Genomic DNA, 11,452 nt, shown 5'->3' with positions numbered 1-11,452 from the left:
TAAATTCTGTAGTGTTTCTTTCGCGCATAACAGTTTTCAGTAATAAATTCCATTCTCAGTACTTTTCCCTAAATAATAACGTATGCAACAATACCAATACACGAGTGTACAATATGGCCGACTTCTGTACGATATGATGTAACATGGCCAGCAGCCATTACCAATAATCTCAAATTCAGTTTATATTTTTAAATTAACGGACAGCCATTGTTGCTACGAGCGATTCATGCTCAACTGCATCTTATTTTAAAATCAGTGTCAAATATTTTCTTGAAACATATATCACGTGTGGCATGGTAATAACTAGAAATCAATACGCAAAAATGGAACAGCAAAGACGTACTATTCAGACACAATCCGACTCGGACGAGAGACAAATGTTAGAAAATGACTTTACGACAGCAACCGGTAGTGACGATTTATCAAACATTGACGCAAGTGTTGACGGAAATTTTGACAATAGCCCGTCCACCACAAAAATTTCAAAGTCTCAGTCAGAGCCCATGTTAATGCATGACGTCACGTCTAATGACGCGGCGGGGGCACAGACCTTGCAAACGGTAAACATTGCCGACATGTTACAAATGTTAATGAAACAGAACGCGGAGAACATGGCAACCTTAAAGACACAAAATGACGAAATTAAATCTGACCTCATAGCACTCAAGACAGGTAATGACACTTTATGTAAACGTGTGGAACTTATAGACGCCACACTGACCAAACAGATGAATGAACTCAGTACTAAATTTTCCCAGCTTAATACGAGACAAGAAAAGACTACAACTGACGTAGCACTTTTACAGACACAAGTAAAAAACCTTAATGTCACGTGTGAAGTTCTTACTGAACAAATTCAAACATATCCTTTAGTGCACGACAACCTTGAAAGACGAATTACTGACGTGCAGAATAAATTTGACAATGTTGAACAACACCTGACTGACATCTTACAATCTGATGCCACAGCTCATTTTCAAAACATTAATAAAGAATTTCATGATTGGGTAGTGAACAAAGACAAACATTTTGATAGATGCTTACGTGAAAATTTACCAACAATTGTGCATGACTCCGTAGCGGAATACATGAGTAATAACAAACAGCTGATCAGTGATGCAGTACAATCCGTCACTGCACCCATGAGAGAATTCACCGATCGACCACAGACTGAATGTAACGAAAATATCAGTCAAAATGCACAGTTCAGGAACCAAAATACATTCGAGTATGACACACACATACCGCACACGACAAACACACAAGAACAAAACACACCACGACTACAATACATACCACGATGTGCAAACACAAACACAAGCTATTATCATGGTAAACCACAGCAACATTATCGTAATTACTCGCCAGCTGAACATAGCAGTAATTACAGTGGAATAAATCCATATCACAATGCGAAGGAAGAAGAAAGCTTAATGAAACACAGGCAATTTCAGATTTTTATCCCAGAAAAACCAACCATTCATCCGGTGATTTTTCTTAAATCTTTTAGTAACGCATTTCCACGCACTTGGAGTGACCGGAAAAAGATTTCATATATTGTCGGTTACATCCAAGGCGATGCAGCTGTCTGGGCATACAGTCAAGCTGACGTATGTACCACGTACAGTGAGTTTGAGCGTGCTTTTCTGAACAAATTCTGGTCGCAATCCGTCCAGGAGCGACTCAGAAGACAAATTCTAGAACCTGAAATTATTAACAGTAAAAATGGCAACTTACGCAGATATTTTGAAAAATACTTGAACATGGGACACTTTTTAGACGAACCAGTCGCAACACGCGATATACTCCGTGCGTTGAAGGCCAAATTGCCTTTCAACATTAAAGAAAAACTCCTACATATCCCGGATGACGATTCAGATTATTTCTTAACAGCTTTAGATTCGGTTGACATGTTACTTGAAGATCAGCGCTTCGCGCGGCAAAACAGCAGCCACAATGTTTACACTAGTGGAATGCAAAACATGCAGGCTTGCCAACTCAATTCTGGCGCGCCCACAGTTGGATACGCGGTACAGCAAAAACAGCAAACTCACATGCCGTCTCAATACGGAAATCAAAATCAACACGCGTATTCCAATACAAACAATAGTTACAACAGTAATAACACTTCATGCGGCAATCCATACAAAAGGCACCGCGGTAATAACTACAACGGTAACAACGGATACAAAGGGAACGACAAAAGCACAAACAGAAATAGAAATAATAATAACTACGAGCCAAGACAGCGTCAAGGCTGGACTCGTAACGATCAGCACTTTCATTCAAACACTGCTTTACCACAGCAGCCACCAGGACAAAATTGGAGCATACCTTACGACCGACAGGTAAGTTATAATGCGCAACAGCAACAACAACCGCAAAAGTTTGGAGATCACAATAGGCAATATCCGAATGTGAATATAATAGAAATGACACCTGATACACAACCTCAATCTGTGTCAGTACCTAGTACAAATGCTAATCCGACAAACTAGAAACAGTCACTTCTATGCCCCAGGTCGTGGCTGAAGAATTCTTGGGGGGCGACTTCAATGTTAATCAGTTATTTGACACCACACTTGAACAACAGAATAATGATATGCCGAATAACTCTAAACAAAAATTACCTGTTTTATTTATAAGATACAACCACAATAACAATATATCAGATGAACTTTTGCAAGACAGTACACAATGTCGTTCAAACACAAATGAAATTGTTTTAGCATCTACTACTGGTGTCGTAGGTGGGATTCCAACTACTATTATCCTAGATACAGGTGCAGCTGTGAGCGTTTTGTCTTTTAATTTCTATAAAAAGATGTGTGAATTGGAACCCGTGCCTGAGTTTCCTGCCCAAAACTGTAAAATAACTACTGCACTAGGTAATAAGTCATGTAGGGTTACGAAGCAAGTTTTTGTAAACATTAAAATAGGTAATGGAACCGTACAATGGCCATTCCTGGTTGTACAAAACCTTGTGACAAATTGCATATTAGGAATAGATATTATGAGCGAGAAGGACTGCATTATAGACTTCTCCGAAGGTAAATGTATTTTAAAGGATAAAGGCAGTGTAATTATTATTGATTTGGACAGGAGAACTCTAAAGCATGACAAACACTGTACAGGGTACAAGGTTCAGTTAGTACTTGACAATGACATTCAAGACACGCACACACACTCATCTGACACAGAGCTAATGGACTTGAAAACATTGCTTGATCATAAGATAAATGAAGCTACAGCTCTCAGTGCACATGAACGTATAAAACTACAGGAAGTGTTATCCAAATATTTACAAGTTTTTACCAAACGAATAGGTGTTATCAACACGTATGTGTACAAGATTGAAGTTAAGCCTCACAAGATCTTCTACCACAAGACATATAACGTACCGTTATCTCAACGACCTGCTGTGTGGCAAGAATTAAAACAAATGTTAGACTGGAAGGTCATTGAACCATCCACCTCACCTTACTGTAGTCCTCTACTTGTTGTCAAAAAATCAAATGGAAGCATTAGGTTAGTGTTAGACGCACGAGCAATTAATGAAATAATTTTACCAGTTCACACAAAACCCGAAAATTTAGAAGAGCAATTACAGAAATTTCTAGATGCAAAATATTTTTCCACAATAGATCTCGCTAATTCATTTTGGCAGGTGGGTATCACTCCTGATTCTCGGAAATATACTGCATTTATGTTCGGGGGGCGAACCTATCAGTTTTGTGTTCTACCTTTCGGACTGAATGTCAGTTCTGGGGTATACATTACAGCCCTGGATACCGTGCTTGGCGACGATTTAGTTGAGACAGTCACACACTATGTAGATGATATACTGATAGCTACACAGTCTTGGAATGAACACGTTGACACACTTCAAGGAATTTTAGAAAAATTTGCACAAGCTGGAGTCACAGCCAATCTTAGAAAATCAAAGTTTGGTTGCAGTGAGATAAAATATTTAGGACATATCATTAATTCACAGGGCATACGTCCTGATCCCAGTAAATTAGATGCTATCAGAAACTTTCCTAGCCCTCGAACTAAAAAGCAGTTAAAATCATTCCTTGGGCTATGTTCATTTTTCAGACGTTTTTTGCCACAACCACTTTTGAACAGTAAACATCTGCTAAATCTACTCAGAAAGAATCAAGTTTGGATCTGGTCAGAACAGTGCCAGAATGACTTTAATACAATTAAACATGCCTTAGTGAATGCAAACTTATTGAGCCATCCAGATTTCAATTTAGATTTTTGTATGACTTGTGACGCTTCACGTACTGGCTTGGGATGTTGCTTATTTCAAGTTGTAAAGAATAAAGAAAAGGAACAGATAAGAATTATTGGGTTTGCGAGTCGTACTTTATCTGAATGTGAGCGTACATACTCCACTACTGAGTTAGAAACACTTTCCATAGTATGGGCATTCAAGAAATTCAATTATTATTTATTTGGAAAACATACAGTAATTTACACTGACCACCAGGCCCTGACATTTTTGTTAACTTGTAAACTTGTACATCCTAGACTATCACGATGGGCAGTTACACTTCAGAACTACTCTTTTGAAATTAAATACATAAGAGGTAAGGACAACACCATTGCAGACGCTTTGTCTAGACTTCCACAAGGTATGAATGATACCAACAGTGACTTGGAAAATGTAAATGACTACAGGATTCTCTTAATGCAAGATAAGCAGTATCACCAATATTATATTGATATGTGCAGAAACATGGCTGAATTACAAAAATCTGATCCTCACTGGTATAAGATAATAACATTACTGGTAGAAAAACACAATCATCCTTTGACTAAGTATTACAAGTTACACAATGATGTGTTATTTTATCGCCGACATCCAAATGCTACTAACTGGTGTGTATGCATTCCCAAAGAGTCTGAACGTAATCTGATTTGGCACACACACTTAGTTTGGGGTCATTATGGGACAAAAAAGTGTTTAGCAAAAGATCAGCACATACTGTTATTTTAGCAATATGAGAAGAAAAATTTACAGGGAACTGAAAACATGTGTCATATGTCAAAAATCAGAACCTCAGAATTTATCCACAAAAACAGATTTACATTCTATTTTACCCAGTAAACCCCTGGAAATTCTGTGTACTGACATCAGTGGACCGCATCCAGCAAGCTCTGGAGGCGTCAAATATATCTTAGCTTTTTACGATATATTTTCTAAACATGTAAAACTTTATGCTTTAAAATCCGCCACTGCAAGTGCTATAATACGAAGATTCTCAAGTGATTACCTGACGCACGTGGGAAAACCTAAAGCAATTCTGTCAGATAATGCAGCATACTACTCTGGGTACAAATGGAGAAATTTCTTGAAGGACAATAACATTAAAAGTATATTTATTTCGAGGTTTAGTCCACAATGTAACGCGACTGAGAGACTTTTCCGAGAATTAAACCGATTCATGAGGACCTATATTTCATCAAAACATACTAATTGGGTGTCCCACCTAAGTCTTTTCGAAGACGTACACAATAACTTAAATATTTACGATACAAATTACACACCTAACGAGATCATGTTCAATTGCAAACAGAACGATCAGTGGATAGAACCATTACCTAAGTTGTCAGACAAGGAAATCACACCAGAACAGAAAATAAAAGAAGTTTTGACTACGCTGACACATCACGCACAGATACGAAACAAACATCACAGAAACACAATAAAAAGAAAACAAAAATTCGAGGTAGGAATGCTTGTACTACTTCGTACTCAACATAAATCTGTAGCACTAAAACGACGCAACGCTAAGTGGCGTCTGCTATATGAAGGACCTTATATAATTATTAACATACCGCATCCTGGTGCGTATCTGTTACAACATCGTAGAACTAACAAAATTATTGGGCTATACGCACACCGAGATCTTAGAGCATTTCATGCGGAATAATGTCAAAGTCATACCCATCAAAACATTGCTAAGCAACTCGAAAAACTCTGTTGCTACAACACAGATAATAAGTAGTATAGAAATTTTCATTTCAGCGGTTCCAGTGACGCAGTTGAAGGCAGAAGAACTCTTCTTTCAGCGCGCGCCACCACCTGGAAGACGGAATATTAAAATAAAATTTATGTTTACGTAGCAGTGAATGATATATTAATTTTTCACGAAACATTTGTTACTGTAGGTACCACTGACTTGGTATGACACCTGACGAACCGACAGACGTCATCTGTGAAGCGATCTTTTACTTCAAAAAATAGATTAGACGCACATCTCTCAACACGAAAAGCATCTATCAGTAGTCAAGGCCACACAGACACTATACACACACGCACAAAACGCGAGGAATCGAACAGTTTTCCGTCTCTTATTATTTTGAATATTTATTGAGTAGTGAAAATGCCTGGTCTTGCCTACTGATGTAATGAATGTTGTGTCTAACCAATCTTAATTTCAGATGACATCATAAAATAAACATCGATAAAATTCCAGCAAAACCGATAAAGAGGACGTCAATATCTGCAATTCATGTAATCAAATGTGACACAATGTAATAACCCATAGCTATGTAATGATGATGTAAACATGTTTATGTGCAACTGAATTGCCGGCCGAAGTGGCCGTGCGGTTAAAGGCGCTGAAGTCTGGAACCGCAAGACCGCTACGGTCGCAGGTTCGAATCCTGCCTCGGGCATGGATGTTTGTGATGTCCTTAGGTTAGTTAGGTTTAACTAGTTCTAAGTTCTAGGGGACTAATGACCTCAGCAGTTGAGTCCCATAGTGCTCAGAGCCATTTGAACCATTTTTTTGCAACTGAATTATGTTTATGCTAAGAAAATATGTGACGTGTATATGTACGATTACTCATGTTTATTTTTCTTTCAATGATGTATAATGTAACTGTTACTATGTAAAAAATTGGAACAAAACGAGTGCCAAAAAGACATTGCATAGTGAACCACTGTTCACGGACATTAACGAACATTACTAACTCTGCAACCACGCAGAAACCTATGTGAAAGAAACGGTTAATGCCATTCATTGTGCATCGTACCTATGTAAACGCGATAAACCATTTCTTTGATTAATAACTACGAACATTTAGGTGAGCTATGTTCAGCAAAAAAAAAAAAAACTGAAAATGTGAAGTGCATAATTCGTGCATCGTCTAGTGACATTACTACAGTACCTAACTTCAAGATGTTAACTGGATTAAATGGACACAAAGTGCCTGTCCAGAAAACAACACGATGGGTGGAAGAATTTTGGTTGGAACTTCAGGGAATGAAATGTTCTCGAAATGTGACGGACACTCTTACCTGGACTGTCCAAGGATCGACGCCAGCTATGTGCCGTCCGAGGTTCTGCAACCAAGCTTCCACGGAATGTAAAAAACGAACTGCACGTGGACCAATTACTCGACGGGTCACGTCAGATCTGTAATAAACAATGCCTTTTGTCACAACGAACTGTAGCACAACGACTATAATGGAAATCGGAAATGGACACGCTTATGTATTAATCACGTTGTTATACAACGATGTTACTGTGATCAAAAAAACTTTACCACGACGACACTAACCTGTAAAAAATTATTGTGCAGCAGGTGAATATGAACTGAAATAACGTCACGATGTGTATAGGTCAACGCACCTGAAACATACGGACATTTTTCTTTGAAGTATTTCAAAACAATACTATGTAACTAAGAAACATTCAACAATCTAAGTTGTTTTGTGTTATAACAAATATTGTAAATTTAAAACTAAGTTACCTGTCATAGAATGTAGTCTTCATATGAAATCTTGCTTGAATGTTTTCTTTGTGCAACGATTTAGAAACGCGCGCACACGAACAATATGAACTGCAATACTGTGCCGCGTGATCTAACTGTACAATATAACGGCAGTGCCGGAGTCACACAGACGCTTCTGCACATGCGCGCACTCTATCTGCCAACATAAGAACTTTTACGGCGCACCCGCGTCATTCAAATATTGTACATAATGTGTATAATGTGTGTAATGTAAGTCATGTAAATAGTTGTAGATAACTTAGATTTTCTTGTGCCTTTAGGTGAATTGCTCGCCTGCAGGTGTGTCCTTTCGCCTCGCAATTCAGGGGGCAATATAAAGGCACATTTGCATGCCGAGCGTGAGTTTCCGCGGAAACGCGAAATATTAATTAAATAAATAATCAGTGACAAATAAATAAAGCCTATGGCACACAACTGCAGCGCTGTGTCGCTGATAAAACAAAAGCATAATTACGTTACTCTTATGTTTGATTAAGAAGAGAGAGCTCTGGTAGAAGTGGTGCGAGAAGCACGTATTTTATTTTAGGGTCAACAGAAAGGTCCGATCTTACTCGTCGGCTTTGACCCGTGACGTAAGCGTGTTGTGGTGTGTGACGTCATTACGGCGCGGAAAACCTAATACATGGTTTGATGTACTCTTGTTTAAAGAACATGTATACGTAATATGAAGCAATTTGATGAACATATTGATCTGTAGCGTAGCCCACTTGAGGTTAGGTTGGGAGTTTTTTTTTTTGGAATGCGGCCGCGGCCGCGGCAGCGGCCGCCTATGATTCGAAAATATTGATTTGACACTAATAAAGCCTGTGGGGGGATGGGGGGGCACTGCAGACTCCCCCCACCGCATAACGACATATTTAGTTTCTCCCCACCCAAAAACCCCCAATTTCCCACGCTTGTCCCGTTACAGTCATTAGGCTTTTTGTGAAACTTGTGTATTTCAGTGTTTACAATACGTATTCGATGTTTTTATATCCGCCATATTGGAATTGTTGTTTATGGTCGTTTCCGCGGTATTTGTGACGTCATGGGTCAAAGCCGACGGGTAAGATCGGACGCTTCTGTATTTCCTTATTTTATTGTCTGGCACACCGCCATATTTTCATGCTATAGAAGAATACTGCGAGTTGCAACCACACTAGGCACTCGATTCTGAAAAGAATTTGTATTTGTAAAAGTAAGTAGGATTATGAACTGTAGGCAATTTCATTGAATATATCTGATTTAACTAACTATGTAACTTTTTTATGTTCAGTAGACAATCACCTCTGTACGACGTATTGGCATGGCTGGCAAATCATTGTAATATTGAGATTAGATTATGAGTCCGTACCTACCGCAGCAGTCTTTGGAAACGATTTAATTACGAAGTCCGATTATTTCAGTTTTATTTCACGGTCAACTACGAGTAACATTGCCTTTACCAAATAGCCATTGTCAAGCGTCTGATTCCGAATAATTAAACGTCCACGTTCCAGATAAGGAAATATCAATTACAACCAATCACAATCATATACATCACAAATAGTAAATAATTGAAATATTTTATTTATTTATTATATTTTATTTTATTTATTTTATAACTCCTGGAAATGGAAAAAAGAACACATTGACACCGGTGTGTCAGACCCACCATACTTGCTCCGGACACTGCGAGAGGGCTGTACAAGCAATGATCACACGCACGGCACAGCGGACACACCAGGAACCGCGGTGTTGGCCGTCGAATGGCGCTAGCTGCGCAGCATTTGTGCACCGCCGCCGTCAGTGTCAGCCAGTTTGCCGTGGCATACGGAGCTCCATCGCAGTCTTTAACACTGGTAGCATGCCGCGACAGCGTGGACGTGAACCGTATGTGCAGTTGACGGACTTTGAGCGAGGGCGTATAGTGGGCATGCGGGAGGCCGGGTGGACGTACCGCCGAATTGCTCTACACGTGGGGCGTGAGGTCTCCACAGTACATCGATGTTGTCGCCAGTGGTCGGCGGAAGGTGCACGTGCCCGTCGACCTGGGACCGGACCGCAGCGACGCACGGATGCACGCCAAGACCGTAGGATCCTACGCAGTGCCGTAGGGGACCGCACCGCCACTTCCCAGCAAATTAGGGACACTGTCGCTCCTGGGGTATCGGCGAGGACCATTCGCAACCGTCTCCATGAAGCTGGGCTACGGTCCCGCACACCGTTAGGCCGTCTTCCGCTCACGCCCCAACATCGTGCAGCCCGCCTCCAGTGGTGTCGCGACAGGCGTGAATGGAGGGACGAATGGAGACGTGTCGTCTTCAGCGATGAGAGTCGCTTCTGCCTTGGTGCCAATGATGGTCGTATGCGTGTTTGGCGCCGTGCAGGTGAGCGCCACAATCAGGACTGCATACGACCGAGGCACACAGGGCCAACACCCGGCATCATGGTGTGGGGGGCGATCTCCTACACTGGCCGTACACCACTGGTGATCGTCGAGGGGACACTGAATAGTGCACGGTACATCCAAAACGTCATCGAACCCATCGTTCTACCATTCCTAGACCGGCAAGGGAACTTGCTGTTCCAACAGGACAATGCACGTCCGCATGTATCCCGTGCCACCCAACGTGCTCTAGAAGGTGTAAGTCAACTACCCTGGCCAGCAAGATCTCCGGATCTGTCCCCCATTGAGCATGTTTGGGACTGGATGAAGCGTCGTCTCACGCGGTCTGCACGTCCAGCACGAACGCTGGTCCAACTGAGGCGCCAGGTGGAAATGGCATGGCAAGCCGTTCCACAGGACTACATCCAGCATCTCTACGATCGTCTCCATGGGAGAATAGCAGCCTGCATTGCTGCGAAAGGTGGATATACACTGTACTAGTGCCGACATTGTGCATGCTCTGTTGCCTGTGTCTATGTGCCTTTGGTTCTGTCAGTGTGATCATGTGATGTATCTGACCCCAGGAATGTGTCAATAAAGTTTCCCCTTCCTGGGACAATGAATTCACGGTGTTCTTATTTCAATTTCCAGGAGTGTAATAGGAACTGGTTTAACATTCTACAAACCTAACATTTATAGAAACAACATAAAATTGACATAATTCCACCCGCCGCCCCACATATGGTGAATCGGCCGGGAAATGCAGTGTTTCTACATTCAAACATATACAAATTTTATATAACGGCAACAATATTTTCCTACCCGCCGCCCCACAACCCAAATAATTATTGTAACCATTGAACTGAATTAGCTTATTATTAGAAGCCGTTTATTGTTGCCGCTGAAATATAATTACGTGACAAAGTGCATCGATGTGTTGCTAACGTAAATTATGCTGTCTCTACTGAGTACTGGACATAGACGTAAAATATTATTTCCAAAACAACATACTGAAACAGTTAATTAATCATTACAAACCTTCTTGCATGACAGAAATATTAATTCAGCTTTTGTATTTATTCTTGGTCAATTCAGCATCAGCTTTTTAAATCTACATACATTCTCCCCAAGCAATTATTTGGTGAAAGGAGGAAAATACGTTGTACCAATGCTAGGCATTCTCTTTCCCATTCTACTCGCAAATAGAGCGAAGGAAAAGCGAATGTTTACATGTTACCGTACGAACAATGATTTACCTTCTCTTGTCTTCGTGGTCCTTGCGGGAGGTGTACG

General features: G+C 40.6%; 1 long non-coding RNA gene across 1 annotated transcript; it reads right to left on the bottom strand.

Annotated features, from left to right (window-relative positions):
- Nucleotides 1–6,009: 6,009 nt before the first annotated feature.
- On the bottom strand, nt 6,010–7,710 carry LOC126234474 (uncharacterized). Its single transcript, XR_007544734.1, has 3 exons — nt 7,579–7,710; nt 7,316–7,433; nt 6,010–6,094 (listed from the first exon to the last, which is right to left on the bottom strand). It is a non-coding gene; the product is annotated as an uncharacterized LOC126234474 (long non-coding RNA).
- Between the last annotated feature and the right edge of the window lie 3,742 nt (nt 7,711–11,452).

The sequence above is a fragment of the Schistocerca nitens genome, chromosome 2, assembly GCF_023898315.1.
Source record: "Schistocerca nitens isolate TAMUIC-IGC-003100 chromosome 2, iqSchNite1.1, whole genome shotgun sequence".
NCBI lineage: Eukaryota > Metazoa > Arthropoda > Insecta > Orthoptera > Acrididae > Schistocerca > Schistocerca nitens.
The sequence above is the reverse complement of the archived record's forward strand: the minus strand, read 5'-3'. Positions and strand labels throughout refer to the sequence as shown.